The 21,771-nt window shown below is 39.9% G+C and overlaps 1 protein-coding gene across 1 annotated transcript in view; it reads left to right on the forward strand.

The window, feature by feature from the left end:
• The first annotated feature begins 887 nt into the window (after positions 1–887).
• Positions 888–21,771, forward strand: part of HDAC9 (histone deacetylase 9) — a 455,676-nt gene continuing 434,792 nt past the window's right edge. The window contains exon 1 of the mRNA XM_059466708.1: positions 888–1,087. The gene's annotated coding sequence lies outside the window, so the exon portion shown is untranslated. The remainder of the gene's footprint in view (positions 1,088–21,771) is intronic.

Consider the following 21,771-nt stretch of genomic DNA (forward strand, 5'->3'; position numbering starts at 1 on the left):
TTTTTTCTTGATTGCTTAGATATCCAAGAACTAAACTCCTAATCTTTCCCATCTTTCTCTGCAAGGGGAGAAATAAAAGGAGACCCTTTCTTTCCTGAGTAATGAAGAGATCTATCAAACAATTTAGATTAGAAATAAACGTGGCTAAGAGAGATTCCATTGACCAAAGTGTCATATGCTGTATAAAGCTGATTTAGGAAGAGAATTCTGGAGACTCTTGATCGCTACCAGAGACTGAGTGTGCATTCAGAGAGGTGGGCATCCTCTAGTTGAAGATACTAAGAAATACTGAGGCTGATAAGAAGACCATGACAGGAAGGCAGCACTAGAGAAACGTGCAGTCATCCCGGGCTGTGACAGGGGATCAGAATCACATTCGCAGCCTGTTCCACCTTTCTCCCTGTGTCGCCGAAAGCCGGGACGCGGTGGCAGCAGCGCGGTGCGGTCCCAGACGCGCGTCCCCTCTCAGTCCCTGCGGCCCCGCTGTCCCTGGGCTGGCAGGGCTGGCAGGTGTGTGTGTCCTATCGCGAGGGCTGGCGGGGCCGCCAGCGGGAAGGCGCCGTGCAATAACCCCGGGCTCCGCCGCCAGCCGTCCCTCGGCGGGCCGGGCCCCGCAGCCCCCGGGCCCTCTGTGCCCCGAGCCCGCCCGGCGCTGCGGGCGCTGCGAGGCCCGGCCCGCTCGGCCCCCAGCGGCCGCGGCGGGGAGCGCTGCAGCCCGGCCGCCTCCCCGCCTCCCCCCGCGCCGCGCCGAGCCGAGCGAGCCAGCCGCTATTTTTAGCAAATCCTCCCCGCGTCGCCACGGGCGGCGATCGCAGCGCGCAGCCCCGCGCCAGCTGCCGCCGCCCCGCCCGCCGCGCACGGCACAGGCTCGCCCCGCCGGCGCGATGGCCACCGAATCGTAGCCTAATCGCCACCTCATCGCCACCTCGTCGCCACTTAATCGCCACCTCGTCGCCGCCGCGGCCGCAACTTTTCCTCGCCGCGCCGCGCCGCTCGCTCCCCCGTGGCTCCGGTGGAAGATGGCAGTTGGGGGCAGCGCTGGAAGTTGCAGCCCGCGAGCCAAGAGATAAGGCGGAGCAGCGGGAAGGTGAGTGGCACCGGCCGGCTGCCCCTCCGCTCCGCTCCGCTCCGTCCCGCCCGGCTGCGGCGGGCAGCGAGTGCGGGGCCGGCCGGTCCCGCCGCCAGGACCTGCCGGGGCGGTGTTTTCGGGACCTTCGGGGAGGTTTCGGGAAGTTGCACCCTGGAAGGGCTGGCAAGGTGGCGGGGCAGGGAGGACACAGCCGCCCCTGGCAAGTTTTACTTGGCGGGAGGGCGAGTGGAAGCGCAGCTCCCCGAGCGCTCGCCCTGCCCGGCGGGTGTGCGTTTCGGGCTCCGGGGGATCCTGTGCGAGCCCCGCGTCCGGCGGGGCCGCGGCAGAGTCGGGGTGCCGGCCGGAGAACGGCTGCCGGAGCTCGGCGGGCGCTGCCAGCTCCCGGCTGGGACCGCGGAGCTCCGGAGGGCGCCGGGGGAGCTGCCCCGAGCAGGTGGGCGACGCCGGGTGCGCCCTCCTCGGGCACCACCGCGGGGCCCGTGTCGGAGTGCCCGCAGCAGGCGGCAGCCGGAGGCGGGTGCGTCCCGTCCCGTCCCGTCCCGTCCCGTCCCGTCCCGTCTCGTTCCCATCTCCTCCCGTCCCGTCCCGTTCCCGTGCCGGGTGGGTGGCCAGATTTTTGTGTAATTGTATTCGCGGTGCCAAAGCGGTGTGTGCATCCCGGCCGGCAGCTTCCCGGCTGGCAGCTTCCCGGCTGGCAGCGCAGGGCGTGAGGAAGTAGCTTCCAGCAAAGGTACAGTTGTTTTGAGTCATCTAAAATGCCTGAGTTTTGATATGAAATGGAACATAATAGCAATCAGTAATCATTCATGCTTATCGCTCCTATAGAAAAACCCCCAGGTATTACTTGTAATGCACAAAATGCATATTCATCTTTTAATACCTACCCCAAGCCCACAGCAGTTTATATTTTCAAGTGCTCTGATGAGGTCTAAACCCACTGTTAAACAACATGGGAATTTAAGTGTAGACAAATATTTAAAACAAGCCGATCTTTGAAGAAGTGGTGAGGTGGATTGTGGAGACCTTTTGACATGAAAATACATGAATGTGCATTTTTGATGCAAAAGTTGTTGAGATTTTCTGTCACAAACAGCACAGAACAAGTGCTGACACAGAAACTGAGGAATTTTAAACATTTGTCTTTCAACATTGTCAGCTTTAGTTCCTTGACATTTTGTTTTCTGTGACAGAAGAATAGTTTTGTGACAGTTATTCAGGATTTAATTTGCAAGCTCACAAAGGCCTGTAGCTGTGATGAGAACTCATGAACAAAAAAAGGAAGGTATTTCACATTCAGGTTTTTCAAATGTCCTGTCCTACTCTAATGTTTTGTCCCGCTCCTATCTTCTCTCCCCACACACCCTACTCTGCAACAGCATCCCTGTATCTTTTGAAGTTATCTTGTTGCTTAGTGTCTCTAAATTTTTTCTCTTGTCCAATACATTTCTGTATCAGTGGCCCCAGCTCCTAAGTGTTTTGTACCAGGAACACCTACTTTGTTCAGAAAGAGATGCCAGCTTGTTCACTGTCATAACACCAGAGCAATCTTGGAAGGCAATTCCATCCCTTCATACACTTAAGTTGCATTGTTATTTGTGTAAAATAGCTATGTCTCAAATTTTATAGAAGTTTCTACCATGAACGATGCAAATAATATACTTTTTAAGGCCTCTTTTTCATTGTCATGACAAAGATGTGGTCCAAAACACTGGAAATAAACATGTCATGGCTCCAGAGAAAAGCTGCAGTCAGTCGTGTTTGTGTACCACTGGCACAAGTTTCTTCATATAAATATTGAAATAGCTGTCTTTTTAACAAAAATGTAATTGTCAGTTCAGAATTCCAAAAAAGAGAAAAACATGCCATTTTACTTCTTGGTGACCAACTTGATGCAAACCCAGCACCATAGTTAAGCCTACCCAAAGCAATGAGTCTCAGTGTCAAATTCCTCTGTAAGTCTGTGTAAATGTCTAATACACCCAAATGTTTTGAATCTGACTATAAAATGTTAGTTTTGAAAACAGTAGTGTTTGGTTTTCCATTAAATTGCTTTTCCACAAATGAAGCTTGGTCTACATGACTAAATGGGAACAGTAATTTGTAAGCTGCTGTGTATCTCCAGTTCACCAGCATCTTCCTGCTCCCAGAGCAGCTTAAAAACAAAAGCGAAATAGTGTCTTCACTGCTGGAAGTCAGTACGTGCTTCATTTAGAGCAGTTGTTCCTATTAGAATTTATTTCTGTGGAAAAAAAAAAGAAAATACTATAATTAAGTGGCATATGTATTTTGTAATTTCGTGATAAAAATAACATTAAAAAGAGATTCAGTTATAAAAACTATGTACTTTCTAAAAAGCATGTACACTGGAAAATGACTTTCAGTTTTTCATCTCACTACCTGAAATAGCCCCATAGAACTTGCTGTTAGAGATATTACTTGCATACTGAAAATATGTATCAAATTTAAGTTTACCTGTCCTGAAAATTGTATGAATTGCCATGAATACTGATGGTACCTAAATGTAGCTGCAGCAGTTAGTTTCTTAGTATTCAGCTGAAGGTTAGTAGGCGAAATGTTGCTTTGAAAGCAATCAAATCCAAACTCTACCAATGAAAAATGGCAAAAGAGTTGGGATGTAGTCTAATAATCTCCAAATTGGTAAATTAAGCACATATTTATCAGAGTGTTTGTAATATTCTTGGTTTATATTCACCAGTATTCAGACGAGCTAATTTAAAGCTACTTAGGGTATGTGTGCTGAAACTGCCATAGAAAGTATTGTGGCTTGCAGCATAGTCATAGCTGAACCTTTTAGCTGAGGGAGCTTAGTGCATCACAGGAGTGAGGCTTTTTCCCTTTTACAAAAGAGTTCTGGCCAGATTTGTTGAGGATTGTATGCTGTGTCCTATAAGCATGCTGTTTACATGAATTTTTCATATGAATTCAAATTAAAGGAATGACTATTCATCAGTTTTCCAGTCTCCTCAAAAGTAAGAAAATGTTCTTTAAGTTGCTATAATTAAGTAGAAGGTACATAATACATCTGTTGAGTTAAATTAAAGATGGCTCTCATGTAAAGACTGAACATTAGGCTATTCTATGATAAAACATATTTTTCATGCTTCAAAGCTTCAGTAATGATTTCCAGATAAATAGGCAGAGAATATTGCATTGCTGAATCACTTAATGTTATACTGTTTGTTGAAACTGATAGATGAGTAAGGCAATTTAGAGCTAACATTACTTGATGAAATCACCTTTCATTTTCTTCTTTTGGTTTTGAGTTTTTAAATTAGGATGATCATACACGACCAAAGAATTTTTTCCTTTCTCAATGGCCACCTAATTGCCACCTACAATGTAACTTGTAATGAATGTGTTGGGAACATTGGTGTGTGCTGGGTAAGACTGAGCTAGTCTTGAATTTATTGTTACAACTTTAATAATAAATTACAAAGTTTATTTGTGCTGCTAATCTATAGATTCATCTTCAAGCAGCTAAAAAAATTACAGTGAAATAGTGCTTAGCTACTGCTCAAAACTATGTTTCAATACTTTGAAGCCAGCTTAGACCTTTCCTGTGAGGATATACCCACACTTCTCCATACTTCTCAATTTTTGTACAATATATATTTGTATAACTTTCTGCCAAAGAAGTTTGTCAATGCAAAAAGTTAACATGAGGTCAAAAAAAGATTTAGACAAATTCCTAGATGAAAAAAGAAAAGAAAAAAAAAAAAGACCAAAGGCTAGAAAGCAGAGGTATAATGCTTCTGAATCAGAATGTCCCCAACCAGCAAATACTCTGGAGGCTTCAGAGTATTTCAAGAAGGTACCATTCACATGGTTGCATTGCACTTCCTCACTTTTCCTTATCATTTGCTATTGAGTATCTGGGGAAAAGGTGTTGGATTTTGAACAGGTCTTTGGTTTGGTTAGATTTTACTGTTCATGCATTTTTGCCCAGTCAAGGTGGACAAAGTGATATGCAATTTAGACATTCCTTTATAGGGAAAAGTGATTGAAAACTTTTGGTTACACAACATTCAAGCAGATGTTTACTTGAATTAATTAGCATTAACTCAATGTATGATGTTGATTATGAGATGGAAAAGTAATAGGAAGCCAATATTTGTTCTTATTTTCCAGTAATTTATTGTTAATGGTATTTTTAATATAATGTTAACATTGGTCATTCACTAATCATGATTGTTGAAGTTTGTTTATGATATGTAGCAACTATTAGGATAGTTTGTTTTAAATCTATTGCATAACTGTAAGCTGTGTTTGTTTAAGAAAATGAAATGCTTTTCAGTGAAGGTTGCTCAGTAGTGCCAGTAAGAAGATGATTCCTTACAGTATGTCTTTTATTTGTCCCCAGTTCCTCAGTTTTGGAGTTGAAGATGATGGATTCTATATCTCTTCATTTGATTTCTGCTTTGAGATGCTCAGCCTTTTAGCTCATTTCTGTTCTAGGTACAGAGTGCTCCTTCTCTAGAATGGATGATTGTCACTCTTGGTGTTTTATTCAGACTTGAGTCTGGTTTTCTGGTTTAGTCTGAGCATGCATGAGCCTCTACTGTCATCTTCACTGAGTCCAGATTTTGTTTCCATGCTCTATTAACCTGCAAGAGAGGCAAACACCTGGTCTAAAGAGTATTTTGAAAAGGTGATGTCCAGTGCACAAGAGAAATTGGCAGTCCTGAAGGATGCCAATCTGGTGTGCATACAAGATACATGAACATTGAGCCTGAACTTATTCATAAAGGAAGAGGTGCTGCACAGTGCCTTTGGTGCCTCAGCCTTTTACAGTGCCAAGGGCAGGAAGGCAAACACTGCTCTAGAAGCTTTGGTGAAAGGTGACACAGCTGCAATGGAAAGGCAGCTGCAGATGGCAGCTGCACATAGTAACTATTTGGTGCATAAAATGTGTAAATTATTCATTTGTTTCATAGATAGATAGCTCTTCAGTTGTCCATATATAAAACTGTAGGTTAAAACTGAAGGAATGTGTGGACAATATAAAATACAAACGGTTGCCATTCCAATCTTTTGTGTTTCCCCTTTTGGCAGTCAATACAACCAACATTGATTAAAAAGTCATACTATTAGTTAAGCAGATTTTTGATATTTCATTTGGAGTTGAACCTGTTTTACTTGGGATATAAATAATTACTCTCTATATTCTCTGAAACCACATTATAAATTGAAAGATCAGTGGGTTGCAATGGAAAATAATTTTCAATACCTGAAACACATCATAGTCCTCTAATGTGGTTTAGGTCTGCCCTCCTGACTGCCATAATCAGCACCAGGGATCTAGCTGGAGGTTGCTATAGGATTCTTTTTGGCCTCAGTGTACTCAGTTTTCCTTCCATAAAAATCAGAGCAATTAGGAAGCAGCAGGGGGCTGAAGTTGAATCTCAACCACAGGAACAGAGTAAAGACTTCGTCAAGATGCAATCCTGCGGCAATCAGGACCACAGCCTACCAGAGTCAGTAGTTCAGGGGGGGAATCCAAGCCAAGGTATGAATCAGAGAAAGGTATTTTCATTTGTAAATTACATTTGTAAGTTTAATTTGTGGTTACCCACTGCAATACCAGCCTAGCAGTCCCTTCCTCTTGCATGTGTACATTCCGTGCCTGAAGGTGGGCAGTCTGCACAGAACTCCAAATACTGCTGAGCAGAGTGTAACAAAGAAAAGATAAGTAAAATCTTTAAGGGCTGCTAGCTCTCCTATTTCAAACATTAGCTTCTTATGAAGACTGTGAATGAAGAAGCCACCTAAGAGAATATTTAACTGCTCTCAGTATATCCAGGTTGCTTACTCGGAGTGTCTTGGAAGACTGTGTTTATATTTGTTCTCTGCCATCACATACACCTTGTCTTCCACTCCATCTGGCTATATGCTTCCACCTCCCTCCAAAAAAAGAAATTCTGTTATGAAAATGTAGTTAGGTATTGCTATCTTTTGAGCAGTTGGAGCAAGAGTTCAAGGCTTCCTTTTGACTGGAAAATGAAGTTAGTAAGCGGATTTTTTGGTGCAGAGGCCTTCTTCAGAAACCAGTGATAACAGGCACAGGTTTTATGTCATTAATGGGTGTGTAACCCTAGGTTTTTGTAGCATTTTAGTGAGACACCTGTGACTGGATCAGTATCAGTCTATTAATGTGATGAGACTTCCTTTAGGACTTCTGAGAGCTGATCAACCATCCTTCTTCCTTGTGCTAATGTGTGTCATTTATACTGATCCAGATTATGAAGAAAATGCAGATTTCAAAAGAAGGTGAAAGGAAATGACATCTTCTAAAAATTTGCCTAAGGTGACACTAATTTTAACAGTACTAGGACCTTGATTGAAGAGGTCAAGGATTTTACTTGTCTGTGAGGAGTTTTGCAATTGACTATAATGAGATCAGGATGTCATCTTTGCAAGTGAAATTTTCACCTCTTTGATGGGCTGTTTGTTGTTGAAACAGATCAGATTAAGAGGAGAGCTTGTGAAATCCCTGTTCAAGGTTGAGATCTACTGAAGACATGCATGGAAGACTGTAGTAAACTCATTTTCTTCACAGCCAGAGCAGAAATGGCATGGAGCATGGAATCTGGGACTGGAGCAAGCAGCAGTGGATTGTTCTTTGATTCATTGGCACAAACCATAGAAGCTGATTCAATTTAGACAGGCAGTCAGAGAAGTAGCGGAGCTAGAAAAGTGTATAAAAGATAATTCCTGATTATTTTTTGCAGCCATCTTTTCCAAATTACCTTTAAATAAATTTAGCAGATTTTGGCATGCACTCTGGGTACATTTTCCCTACATCAAACTGTCTGCATGCTTCTCTTCCCTCCATCACTAGTTTTCCTTAGTGATGCCTAAATATAAGTTTGTAGCTTCTTCAGTGTACTCTGATTACATGCAAACAGAGCGTGCTGGTATGCGTAGGAGATTTTTCTGGGCGTCTGGCAAATGAAATAGTTTTTCTTTAGGCCACAGAGTAGCAACTGAGCTGCTTCCACAATTTCACTGCAATTTTTATGGGGAGTCTGTATACAATGCCTGCGAGAAATCTGGAAGGATTTTGTTGCATTGACTTTGTAGTGACAAATTGACTGTCATTTCTGACACATGTACTTATCCTCAGAATGGTCATCCATACTTTTGAAGAGAGTTGCTGGGATGTTGGTTGCTTGTGGAGTCTGTATGCATCCTTTTTCCTCACTCCTTTTATTTCTGTGGAGTGTTTGTATTGCTGTTTTTGTAAAAAGAGACTGAGCTGAGAGAGACAGCAGGAAACACAACTGAGAGTCTTTTTCAGCTGACATTTGGACCATAAATTTAGGTTTTATGCATAGAAATGTCAGCTCTAAAGACACTTCTGTTAGATAATGAAGCAACATAATAAATCCATTATCATGTTAAGACAAAAAAGATATGGATTTTTTCAGTGATTTCAGCCTAAGTATTTCAGGAGAGACAATTTAAAAAGGCATATTTTTTTGTATTTTAAGGCCATAAATGTAATCAAAACAAATTAAAAGTAAATCACATTTAAAAAGGTTTTAAATTCTGCTTGCTTACTCTGATTGAGGGTGATTATCTTGCATAAAACTGATTAACTATGTGATATGTAACCTAAAGTAGTTTTCTTAAAATATCATAAGATTGCCTCATCTTTAGGTTGCCATTGCTGTGTTATGTATATGGTCATTTTATATTACTCACTTCTGTGAAAAAAGCACTAAATAGCTTCCTGCTCCAAGTATGTTGAAATCAATATGATGAAAATACCAACATCTGTCATTTATGGTATGTGAATGAGGAGAGTCAATTCCAGAGTGAATGGGAAATGCACCGATAGGCAAGGCCAGAAATGAAGCCCAATATATGTATCTTTTTTTTGTTCATAATTGGGTTTTAAGTCCAACATCATAACAGGATGTGGATTATGTGCTAAGCAGACATAAAGCAAAGCAAAGACAATTATTTTTCACCCTTAAAGCAGTTACTGTACATCGGTGCAATGATCTGTCAGATTTTTGTATGCAGGCTGTTATCCTCTTGTCTAGAGACTTTTCCCAGTAATGTTGCTGCTTCAGTTAGGCAAAGAAATAATTAACTATACTGATCTTAACAGAACTGTTATTGCTGACACATAGCAAGGGAAAAAAAGAGAAAATCTTACTTGCGTCAAATTGAAAATGTGTTAGCTATTGGCTCAGTCTAATTATACTGAATTAAATCCAATTGCATATCATCATCCAGGCCCCAGAATTTTAATAGTAATTAAATTCTTGTAAAGTTGTAAGGGTGAGTTAAAAAAATAATGTAAATTCTGTGGTACTTTCTCTGTAAAATTGAAATTTCTGGAAAAAACAAATACTGTTTAACCATTTTGGTGAGGAAGTTTTTGTCAGAAACCAGTAATTAAATATAGGGGACTAACATGAATAGAAAATAAACCTCAAGGTTTTTCACTTGTTTCATTTTATTATCTGTCATTTGTTATGAAAAAAGGTACTACTAACAATATTTCTGTTTTAAAAGATGACTGCTACAGCTGAATTCTCTACATTTATCCTGGTATAGAATAGTACTGGCTATGGCATTACTAGAAATAGAAATGTAGATACAATTTTTGTGTAGTAGATAGAAGAAAAAATCCTCTCTGAATGAGGATTTCATTTGGTTTTGACCATTTTGCAGCTGGTTAATTGTTTAAAGTGAAAGTAATTCTGTAATGCATGTTGCAGTTGGTACTTGAAACCAGTTATGTTGCATTCTACATCAGTCATTAAAAATTGTATTGATTAGACAATAAAACCAGTGCTGCTAGAAGAAATAAAGGGTAGGTTAGGCAAGAAAAGAAATAAATTTAAATTTGCAATAGATGAGGAGACTCTTTAGCTTGGTAACTGCAATATTACTCAATGCTGTAGTTCTCCTTTCCTAATAGTAATAAATTGGAATTCTGTTACTTCAGTTTACATTGATTTTCCTTTTGCAATTCATCTGAAAATTAAAAGAAGCTTTGCTTATTTTTCTACAGTTCTGCAAAAAAAGGAGGAGAAATAAAAATGCATGTGAGGATAAAGCTAGTACAATCTGAATGCTTTAAATGGAAGTGTTTCTGGGAAGCGAGTGGAAGCTTTGGAGTTGGATATAAAGGCTAACACAGACAATTGGATTTGGCACGTTCATCTTGGCTGATGGCAGCTAGAATCACTGTCTCTAATAGAGAATTATCACTGGCGAGCAGTGGGAAGTGAATATGTAATCAAAGATTGTTCTATCTCCCTCCTGCCTGCCATGCCAACACCTTTGGTACCATAGAAGAAAACATCCCTTTCACATAGCTATGAGATGTATCATGAGTGAGAAAAATACTGGAAGATCTAATAAAAGCAGTCTCAAAGTTAAAAATAAGAAACTCAAACAAAAAAATCACATTTTTGTTACTTGAATACCCATATACCAACTGTGCTGGAAGTGTATACAATAGAAAGACTTGAATATTATGCTTGGATAGACAATTGCATCAAACAACAGCAAAGCCTGATTGTTTCATGCTTTTTTTGAAGGTCCACTCTATTTTGGTGCTGAGTTCCTGATTAGAAGGAATCATCTTCCATGTTCCAGTAGAAATAAATCAGTTTTAGTATTATAATAGAATTTATTCACTATTGAGTGCATAATTCCTGGAACAAGAAAGCATCAACAGGAGAGCCCTCCATTCTATGTAAGGTTGTAAAATTTGCCATTTTGTTATAGAATGGGGTATGTTTCCCTTTTTATTTTTGGTCCATAGAAGGTAATTGCAGATTTTGTGTATAAGCCTTGGGGACTGTTTGGATAACTGTATTGAATAGTTGAAGTAAAGAAGCTGAAAGAAAGAAGGCACATTCAACACTTCACTTTTAGGAATAGTGAATTAGAGAGAAGCTGTGCCCTTATAGAACCAATAAGAGAGACCTAAACTCTTCATTCCTCTCTAAAATAATTTCAATCTGCTGTTTCAGCAGCATGATTCATGCAGAAAGAATGTTTGTTTCTCACTCAGATTCCACTAACCCTCTAGTTACTGTGTCCAGCGGGCATAAATTCTATTTAGGTAAAGTGGAGTACTGTGACTGTGTTTAAGACATAAAATTCTATGCATGATTGTTCATAAAGACTAGAAATGTTAGATGACACTCTAAAATTATGAATCTGAGTTTATTTGTGGGAAAATTGCCCTTGATTGTAACACCAAGTAGCAACTTGTGTACAACTTCATATCCTCTAGATGCTCAGGCTTACATCCCAAGTTATGAGAGCTTCCTGTAGGCTCATCAAGATGGCTAAACATTTTTAAGAATGCAAGGTGCTGACTGTATTGTGCAACAGTCCAATTAATTTTCTTCTGATTTTCTTTCTTCTTCTGTGCCCGGAGAACACAGCTGGGTGTTACATTGGCCTGGGGACTATGAAGCCATGGGTAATCACAATGGTATACACATACACATTGTGATGTGTATTACCCATACTCAATACTGAGCCAGTATTGATACAGTCTGTGCTGGTATGAGACCTTCCAATGCATGATGGTGCTTCCTTTCGTGAGTAAGGATGTTCTTCCTTACATTTTTTCCTGTAGGGGGATAGAATAAAAGAAAATGAAGATAGTGTAGAAAGTAATCTTACCCCTAAGGAGCTACAGCTGGGCCAATTGTCACAGGTTGGGAACAGGCCTGACTTTAACAGGCCACAGCTGTAACCAATGAGAAGAAAAGTGCTATAAAAGAGTGGGGTGGCTGGTGGAGAGGGGTACTGGAGTTGGTTGGCTGCTTTGTGGAGAAGAAGGGGGTCAGTGCTTGAAGGAGCTGTCCACGAGGAACACCAAGAAGGTATGCAACTTTTGTGTTAAGGAGACAGCAGTATGGAACCCCTGCAATAAGGTGACAACGTTTTCCCATAGCTTTTTCCCACTCCCTGTTGCAGCCTGAGTTCCAGTCATTCTCACAGCTCTGAACAGAAAGTCCTCTACTAACCACAGACAGCCAGCAATGATGAGTCTTAGCTTAATTTTTTTTCCTTTTGCTGGCCTGAATGATGCAGAGTTTTGAATTACAGGCCTCTTAGTTATTCAGAATCAAGAAAGGCAAAGGCGGAAGGAAAAAAGAAAAAAGTTCTTTTTTTTTTTCATGGGACAACTCCTGCTATGCTTGGCACCCAAATCACAAAAACCTGCTGGATAAATGGGTTCTTCCCAGTGGCAAAGCATGCACCAACCACGATTCAGACTGCAACTTCTAGTGCTTCTTGTGTAATTTTTATGGAAGTCCAGTTACAGGGCAGGTGAATGTCTTTTTGTAGCCAACCTTTGCTGGCAGGAAGGAGGTGACAACCAAAGGAACCCTGTCTTGACAGACTGAAAACAGCAAAGCTTGAGCAGCACTCTGCCATTGCTCAGCAGGCAAGTGATTACTAGCTCACAGCACACAATTCTGGACCAGACAAGTATAGAATTTGGAGACAATGAGAGGCATGAGTGTCTTCTCAAGTGCCTTCCATACTTGGTGCTCCATCTTTCACCTTTTATTGGTGAAGGAGGCTTAAGCAGCATGAGTATGTGCTCCTAGCATGGGCAGTGAGTAGTTTTGGCCAGGTTCTGCCCATGTTACCCATTCAAAACCGGCTTAGATTTCCTCTTTAATCCTCAAGACTTTGTTTCTCCAGGCCAATAACTTGCTACATGAGTCTGATCCTTTTCCTGCTCATGACCAGGAGAATAGGTCTGAACATTGTCTGAGGTGTTTAAAATATGGGGAAGTGAGCAGGTGTTAAGAGTCAGTAGTTGTGATGTTTGGCTTTTCAGACTGAAATACACACTGGATAGGAGATCTAGAGAGAAAAATAATTCAAAGCAACTTGGTAATGCTCCATGTTTATTGTATTTATTTCTAGACTGAACAAGTGGCTTGAAACACTCAAGTTCCCTCCTTCACCCTGGAGTGGGCACTTAAAACAAACAATTGTGTGCTCTGTTTGTTCATTACGATGCTACTTCACTTGATAATCTGTCCCAGTCATAGCCAGGAGAGAGTTGACATAGCAGCACCAGGAGTAGGATGGCTGTGTTTGGCCTGAAATCAAGCCTGGATGTCTTGCAGTGTAAAAAGTTTTCAGTTTTAAGTAGCTAAGCATTTACTGAGTGACAGAAAACAATAGAGAACTAGAATGTTGGAAGGGCTGGAGTCTCCAGAGGTGTGTTCTAGCCACGGTGGTACCTGAGTTCAGGACTTACTTGCCTATCTTGCATGATAGAATTACGAGTCGTTATTTGTAGATACACAGTTTGTGGTAATTGGGAGTGGGGCTGTGGCTGAGCCCTGTCCCCAGTGGGTGCAGCTGTGAGAGGCAGGTGAGCAGCATTGAAGGTAACGAGCCAGGGAGTGCCCAGGGGCACTGACCAACCACCAAAGGGAGCAGAGGGCACACAGGTGCAGTGCATCAACAGGAGGGTATAAAAGGTTGGGCTGAAGACCAAGAAAGGCAGATGCTTGCAGCCTTGTGGTGTGGTTTGATGTTACTCTGCATGGGCAGATGCTTGAAGACTTCTGGTGGGGTATGGCGATACTCTGTATATCACAGCCATCGCAACTGTGACATATGCTGCTACAATTATTTTCCTCTTATCTTGAAGCTGGGGAAAGCTTGTGTCTTCTCCTGTTGGATACAGGTGCTATGCTAGATCTGAATTCTCCTAATTGTCAGGGTGTCACATCTGTCTTTTTATTCTGCTGAATCAGATTAAGTTACTTTTACATCTATCTAGCCTAAAATTTTGGTATCTCTGAGAAGATTTTCATGTAAGAGCAGGTCTGGGAGCGATGAGTGGAAAGGGACTGTTCTGACTTCCAGTGTCAACTTCCACATTTTTACTGCTTGGTCAGGTTCTCTAGGATATATCTAAAAGAATGTGTGTCCTCTAGGCAGAACATATCTGTCTTTACCCTTCAATTTCCTTCTTGCCTAACTGGCAAAAATTAGTATCTGTAGATGCAAATCTTGTCTAGCTCTTCCTTGGTATCTTAGGGGAAATCAGTGAGTTCCAGGAAACTTGTCTGATGTCTCTGTGAATTTGTTTCTAGACTGTGCCTCTGGTATGGGTCTGGAAGAAGGTCCTGAGGCAGGCAGAGGTTACCTGAAAGTAATTCTGGTGCCTCACTCAAGGTGACCCTAGGATAAACTACTAGGCTTTCTGGCAGCCTTTCCATGTTCTTCATAGAAGGGGCAGGTGTTACATGAAGTGCTCACAATTTCTGAATACAGAACTTTTATAACTTCAGTTTAGAATGTTTCCTTCTCCTGGAACACCTGATGTTATTCATGATCCTGATGTATGACCATGAAATCTTACTGTTAGCAGAATTATGAATCCACATGTGGCCTTCCAAATGTCACATATGGCTCTCAGACCTCCCCTTGCTATATAATCTGCAGTACCCAGACCTGTGCCAAGGGATTTCCTTTAGAAATGAAGTGGATGTTTGTCCCATTTTCATACATAACCTTTGGTAGAGGCTTCTGAGGGGTGGGGGTGAAGTATGATGGCTTGGCAATGTGGCAACAAACTTTTTAAATCCTGTTCCTTGAATATTTATTTTCTAGCAAGTTGTCTTTTAAGTGATATGTAGTCTCAAATTGAATGTTTGAGAAATTAGGGCAACACAAAGTATTTGACAAGTGCTATGGAATGTCTCACATCCATGGAACATCAGTGAAGGGCTTGTTAATGTTCCTTCTGCTTCTCTGTAGCTGCAAGGGGGTGGACACTGCTATCTTGAAGAGATCACTTCTTTTCTTTGTTCAGAGTTATCATAACAAGGAATCCTTTCTCCTGTGGCATTTATGGATCCCTTTTGTCAGGTCTCATGTAGATTTGATACATCATCAAATGTTGATATGCAGGTTATGATATGAAAAATAACCGTAATTTTAGCCACTAAAAATGGTATAGATAAATGACAGCACAAAGCTTTCTGGCCTTAAGTCAGACTTATGCATCTAAATAATTTAAGAATCTTCTCAACAATTTTCTTAGTTTTGTAAGAGAAGATTCACCTACAGTTGCTAGGAAATTAGCAGTATGCATATAACCAGATTAAAAAGAAAAGTGCTGCTTTAGAAGTTCACTTGGAGGAAAGAGGTAATTTTCTGGATGAACGCTTTTTCCAAAATACAACTTTTGTCTTTCAAATTCCTCTAACTACCTGTTTTAGAAAGTATCTTTCTCCCTGGTAATTTCTCCTTTGTGCTGTGTCCTTTCTTGAAAGGATTGTAAAAGAACCCATGCTGTGGTCACAGTTCCCTAGAGCAATTTCCACAGCATTTTGCCTTTGTATCACAATTGTTTCTCTGATGAGTTGTTGCGCCAAGCTGAATTACTTTTTCAGTATTTGTGGCTTAAATACTCATAGAGATTTCATTTTTCTTCTTGGGTGCTCCACAAGGCTATGAAGACTTTTTTTCCCTTGTCATTAGTAAACTCATTAGTGTTTTCTGTAAAAGTCTTTTGATATCTGCACTTTTGAATACTGCATCTTTTTAAATTGATTTATAAAATCAGAGATTTACAAAATGGTTAGGGTTGGAAGGGACCTTAAAGATCATCTGTTCCAACCTCTCTGCCATGGGCAGGGACTCTTTCCACCAGACCAGGTTACTCAGACCCCCATCCAGCCTGGCCTTGAACACTTCCAGGGTTGGGGCATCCACGACTGTGGCCAACCTGTTCCAATGCCTCACCACCTTCACAATAAAGAGTGTCTTCCTAATATCTAATGTAAACCTATGCTCTGTTTGAATCCATTCCCTCTTGTCCTGTCACTACATGTTCTTGGGAAAAGTCCCTCTCCATCTTACTCATAGGCTCCTTTCAGGCACCGGAAGGCCACAATTAGGTTGCCCTGCAGCCCATTCTTCTCCAGGCTGAACAATCCCAATTATCCCAGCCTTTCCTTCTAGGAGATGTCTTTTGATGCCTTAAGTTTTAGCTTTCATAGATTTCAGATTCTGTGTTGCCTAGGGGTGTAGCTCTGAGCTTCATATAAAATGCTAGTAGGTTCTCTTTACAGGGTAGGTAGACAAAACAATCCTTTTCCAGCTTGAGACCAAGGGCAACCCTTATGAGCTTCAGGCCAAAAGGTATAAATAACAGTGAAGTGAAGAAGATAAAACAAGGAGGATTGGACTTCATAATCTGAAGCTATGACTGGACAATTAAATCCAATATGCAAATGGAACAAAACTTACAAAAGTGTGAGACCTTGTGACTGGTCATCCATTTTGTGACCCTTTTGGGTCCATCTCGGATGTAGCCCTGGCCAGGCTCTTGTACTGCCCAAGGTGCGTCCTTTAAGGCCTTTTAATAAATATCTACTTTATTCTCTTAGCTCTGTCTAGTCTCTGTTCCAGGTCAGCCTCTCAAGGCATCACTTCCATCCTTCTAATCATCTTCTTGGGCCTTCTCTAGACTCATTGTAGCAGACCAATGTTCTCCCTGTGCTGAGCATCCCACAACTGAATGCAGTATTTCAGGTGGGATCTCATGAGAGTGAAATAAAGGGGCAGAATCACCTCCACTGACCTGCTGGTGATGCCTCTTTGGATTGATTTCACAGGTCTTTAAACTGAACTTCCTTCTAAGATGCATGTCATACTTGTTAAAAATCAAATTAATGTTGTTGGAAGTAGCAGTCGCAATAGTAAAGTATGGCTAAACTGTGTTGATCAAAGACACTTTTGCTAAATAAAAATTTTAAGCTGTTATTTATTAAAACATATGGTGAAAAGCATCTTGTGGAAAGAATTAAATCTATTATTACAATACATTCATGCAATATTTTTGAATACCATGCATTTGTTTGTATGTACAGAACTTAATTTCTTCTCTGCCCAATTTATGTTCATGTATTTTGACATTTATTTTAAATGCTTACGTAGATGAAAGGTGTCATACACCTAGCCCCAGCAAATGGTATGCAGTAAGCAAGTTATAGTCAGTACCTAAATTTCTTATATACTGTGAACTTATGTTATCAGAAATAAATGGCATATAGGCATATACTCTGAAATTTGATCCTTTAAATTTTCAACTTCATAATTTAAGATCTCAGTCCTGCTCAGCATACGTTGAAGTAGCACAAAGACAAACTACAGGCTGGTGCCTTTCAAAGTACCTGTGGCAGATACTGACTTCAGCTCTCTGTACAACTGTACCTGCCGAAATTTAAAGATGCTTACCCTGCTGATTTTGATCTTTTCCTGTCAGCTTGATTATAGTGGTATTCTTTGAAGACTTACTCAATGATTTCAGTTTATTTAACTATAGAGAGATTAAATGCATTTTCTCTAATAATCTTGGTAGAAAGTGAGTGCTCAAAGCAAAGATTGTGCTGTTTGAGAATTTTATCTGTTTTTTCAAACTACGAAGACCTGTTGAAGAGAACCATGATGACACTATCTAGATGGAAAGTTCTTAGATTTACTTTTTGAATTGCAGTTTTCTTTTATGCTTTTTCTTTTAGTTTAAGTGACAAATGTGACTCATGTGAGATGAAGGAATCCTTTTAATGTTCCTATGTTTTCGCAACAGTGGAAGTACAGTAGTCAATGAAGAGAACCATAGGTGGGGCAAGATAAATCTTAATGTTTGATGACAGCAATGGGCTATGTTGGAGTGAGAGGATTTTTAAAAATCAGAATAACAGATTGGCAGCTGGGAAGCACATCTAAAGGGAACCATCTTCATATTAAGTGAGCTTAATATGAAGATGAGCTATTAAGTTGTATTATTAGCAAATAAATAGATGGACAGATATATGAAAATATATTAGAGGAAAAAAAAGTGAATATATAGATGTACTCCTTTGCCATAGATGGACATAAGTTGACATTGATAGCCAGGCAAAATATTATCATGGTTGAAGCAGATTGGAGAAGCCCAGGTAGAAAGTGGTGCTGGAAGAATGCCTGGGACACTCAACAGTTTGGATACATATCAACTATAAATGGAAATGTGCCAGTAAAGAGGAATTAGGGAAATCTGTTAAAGCATGACCTGAGGAACAAAATTATTAAAATTAATTGTGTATAACGCCAAAGCTCTTTCTCACTTTGAGAAAGTAGAGCTGTAGCTTTAAATGCCACTTTTTCAGGATGAGGGTGTTACTCTGGCCAGTAATAGTAAAATAGGAAAGAGTAATAGTACATAGTTTTCATCAAAGCAGCTGCTGTAGTCTGTAATGCTTTCTTTGGCAGATGTTGACATTTAATTGTGACTTCTGTGCCCAAACAAAGGTAGCAAGAACATCTTCATTCAAAGGAAAAGGTGTCTTTCTCACTAGCAGTACTAGCAGATATTCCTGACTTGAAAAAGGTCAAGAAATCCTATCACTTTTCTTTCTGAACCTCATGCCTAATTTCCTTGCTATATGCAGTACATAATGAAAAAAAGCCCATGTTTCTGGTATCTTATCAGTATCAGGAGGAAAGAGAAAGATCATCTTCCTGGGTCTTGGTGCATTGAATTTTTTTTTTTTTTTTTTTTTGTCGTCTGCATGTGAAAATCTTTTATTTTCATTAAGGTAAGAATAAAAAACATGAACCTTTGAAAGAGGTGATAAATACTGCTACTTTTTTTTGTTGTCCAGTATTTGAGCTGTGTCAATAAATATTAAAATGTTATTAAATGGAAGCAGAAGGACACTCTTATAGATTTAAGCAGGACTGAATTTTTATTGTTACATTGATAAATATATTTGGCACTTTGCTCCTGCTGAAATGGAAATGTTTGTGATCTTGCCCTATTTCAACTTTAAAAATACATGAAACTTTGATTTGCCTACTTCATGAGTTACCTTGCAGCTCTTTATTTTTTATTTTTCCCATACTCCTTGCCCCAAGCTGATGCTTTCAAACTTACATTTATTTCTGAATGGAAGTTTTGCTTTTCTGTAAAGCATTCTAGCTTTATCTTACTGCTTCTTTTCCTTGTCTTTCTATCATAGTAATTGGCTATTTTAGCTGCAGGCATGTCTTGGGGTAAAGTTCAGTTCCTTACATCATCTTCTGGCAGCTTAGCAAATTTTCTTAACCTTTTCCATGTTCTATTCCGTCTCCCGTTCTGTTTCTCAGCTTTCGGGCAATTCTTTCTTGACTGGCTATAGCTGAACCTTTTTACCAGCCTCTAGGAAACTGATATTCTTCCCAGCTCTACTAAAAAGGAGGGGTTCAATGCATAGCATGACAGTTTTATAAGGCTTTGTCAGTTGTGGTGAGAGAGAAGCTTCTTTTTGATTTTCCTAGGCATTAAAAACCCAAAAACTTTGCAAGGTGATTAAACTGGACAGTATTCATGGGACAATGAATGTGCAATGCGTGTGCTGCATAGCTGCAGCATCTGTACAGCTTTTTCTTAGCCCTGAGAAGTGAAAAGGCTGTGTGCTGTTCACTTTCATCTGCATAGGTTCAGTTGTGTGCTTATGGAATTTCTTATAAGAGTGCAGAAAAACAATAAACTACTGATGAGGCTTTTCTTTGCTTCACATTAGTAGCTGTTTTATCAATACTTAAGTGTTTTTTCAGTACTAAATCTCAAGCTACCATCTATGAAAACTTCAGATTTTTAGTGAAAAAAAAAAGCGCCAACTTTTCTTTCTTTTGGCATACTCAAAAATGTATGTAAATGTGAGCTTGAAATCATTGAATGGTTTGGGTTGGAAGTGGATCTTGAAAGTCATCTGGTTCCAACACCTGTGACATGGTCAGGGATATCTTTCACAAGGTCAGGTTGCTCAAAGCCCCATCCAGCCTGAATTTAATGATGAGGCATCCACAACCCCCCTGGACAATCTCTTCCAGCATCTCATTACCCTCATTGTAAAGAATTTCTTACTTATGTCCAACCTACCCTCTTTCAGTTTCAAACCATTGCCCATGTTCTGTCACTACATGTCTTGGTAAAAAGCTTTTCTGATTACTCTTGTACGTCTCCCTTATATGTGCTGAAGGTCTACAGTAAGGTTTATATTAATTTACTTGTATGTGATATCAATTCTGTAAAGCCAATTCTTCATTTACTAGAAAGTCACATTGTGAACTAGCGCTAAAATAGCAGAATGCTCAATAATTGTCTCTCTGTAGGCAAGCAGAAGGTAACATTTATTATTTTGTTTGCGATTTTGCTACATCACTCATTTTCTCATAATTGATATAATAATCAGAAAAATCTTCAGTCGCCAATGCTGGATATTGCTTCCTAGTCTTACTCAATGTTTTGCTAGTCTAGAGATCCTTAAAAATAAAGCTACGTTTGCCTGGTTGCTGTTTTTGGAGCCTGAAATGACCTGACATTTGGCTCAGGCAAAATTTGAGTGGGTTTTGAAAGGAGATGACGTGACTGCACTCATTTTTTGGAAAACCTCATCCGGTTTTATACAGGCTATTTTAGCCACAAGTTTATGGTTAGGGATTTTTATGTCCATAAGGAAAGTAGCTTCTTCCAGCTGTGGGACAGTGGAGTTGTTCTATATTTACTTGATTTAAGCTCAAATTTTATATTGCCAATAAAGCATAGTTGAACAGAGAGCTTTCTTATTGTGAATGTCTGTACCTTTATTTGTCTGTCTTTATTAAATAAATAGTTTTAATCATCTAATAACTAATTAGGTTAGGCATTTTTTACTTGCCACAGTAGAATTTTTTTCTGTTTTGTTTTCTTTCAAATTTTGTGTTAGGTTTTACTTTGCATAGCGCTGTTTAGACAAATCTAACCATGAGGATGTTCGTGTATCTGAAAGTCAAGAGAAATTTAATTACCATGCTATTAAATTTTAAAAATAAAATAAAAATTATATTTTTTAATCTTTATACTAAGTAAAAACCCCCTTGGTTATGCTGGAAACTATTTCAATGTGATGTTTATTTGCCAGACTGTGGTAGGGCATGCATAATGTCTTCAAGCCTAATGATGCAGCTTGTGTTGGAATTGTTTCTAGTTGAATTTTCAGTATAGTTGGTGTTGTAACTAAAAAAAATGAATTGGGTATCTGCAGTGAGGGGTCTGCAGCGGGAAATATGCAGCTGTATGAGCAGTCATGGACTGTGGACAGGTTGTTGGGACTCTGCCAGTAAAAATAACATAAAATCTTTTCCTGTTTGTGTATCTGGAATTACTTGCTAAAAGAATTTGGCAGCAAATCCAAATGTAACAATATAATTTTAATTATATTCTCTTATGCTTCTTGTTGTGGGAAAAAATCTGGGGCTGTTTTCATTAACATCTCTCTTACTTTGGAAATATGATTACCAAAGGGACTTTTGCTAGAATGGGAGGGGACAGTTCATGTGGGTACATATGTGGTTTTAGTACAGAAAAAAGAGTGGAAGTTGTACTTCTCTCAGTTTAAAACTTGAGTTTTCCTAAAAGTGAACTGTTAAATTCTATACTGAATATCTTGTAAATTCCTAAACCCCCTTTACTTTCTGGTGTACTCACAAGCACTGTATATGTACTTCTCTCTTAATTTCATTATGTTCAGAATGTACTAATATTTATACTCCGAATGATAATCTATAACTTCTGTTTTGGTGGGATTTTTTCTTTGATTGAGATTGTGGGGTTTTTTTCCCCCTTG

Source organism: Ammospiza nelsoni, chromosome 1, assembly GCF_027579445.1.
Source record: "Ammospiza nelsoni isolate bAmmNel1 chromosome 1, bAmmNel1.pri, whole genome shotgun sequence".
NCBI lineage: Eukaryota > Metazoa > Chordata > Aves > Passeriformes > Passerellidae > Ammospiza > Ammospiza nelsoni.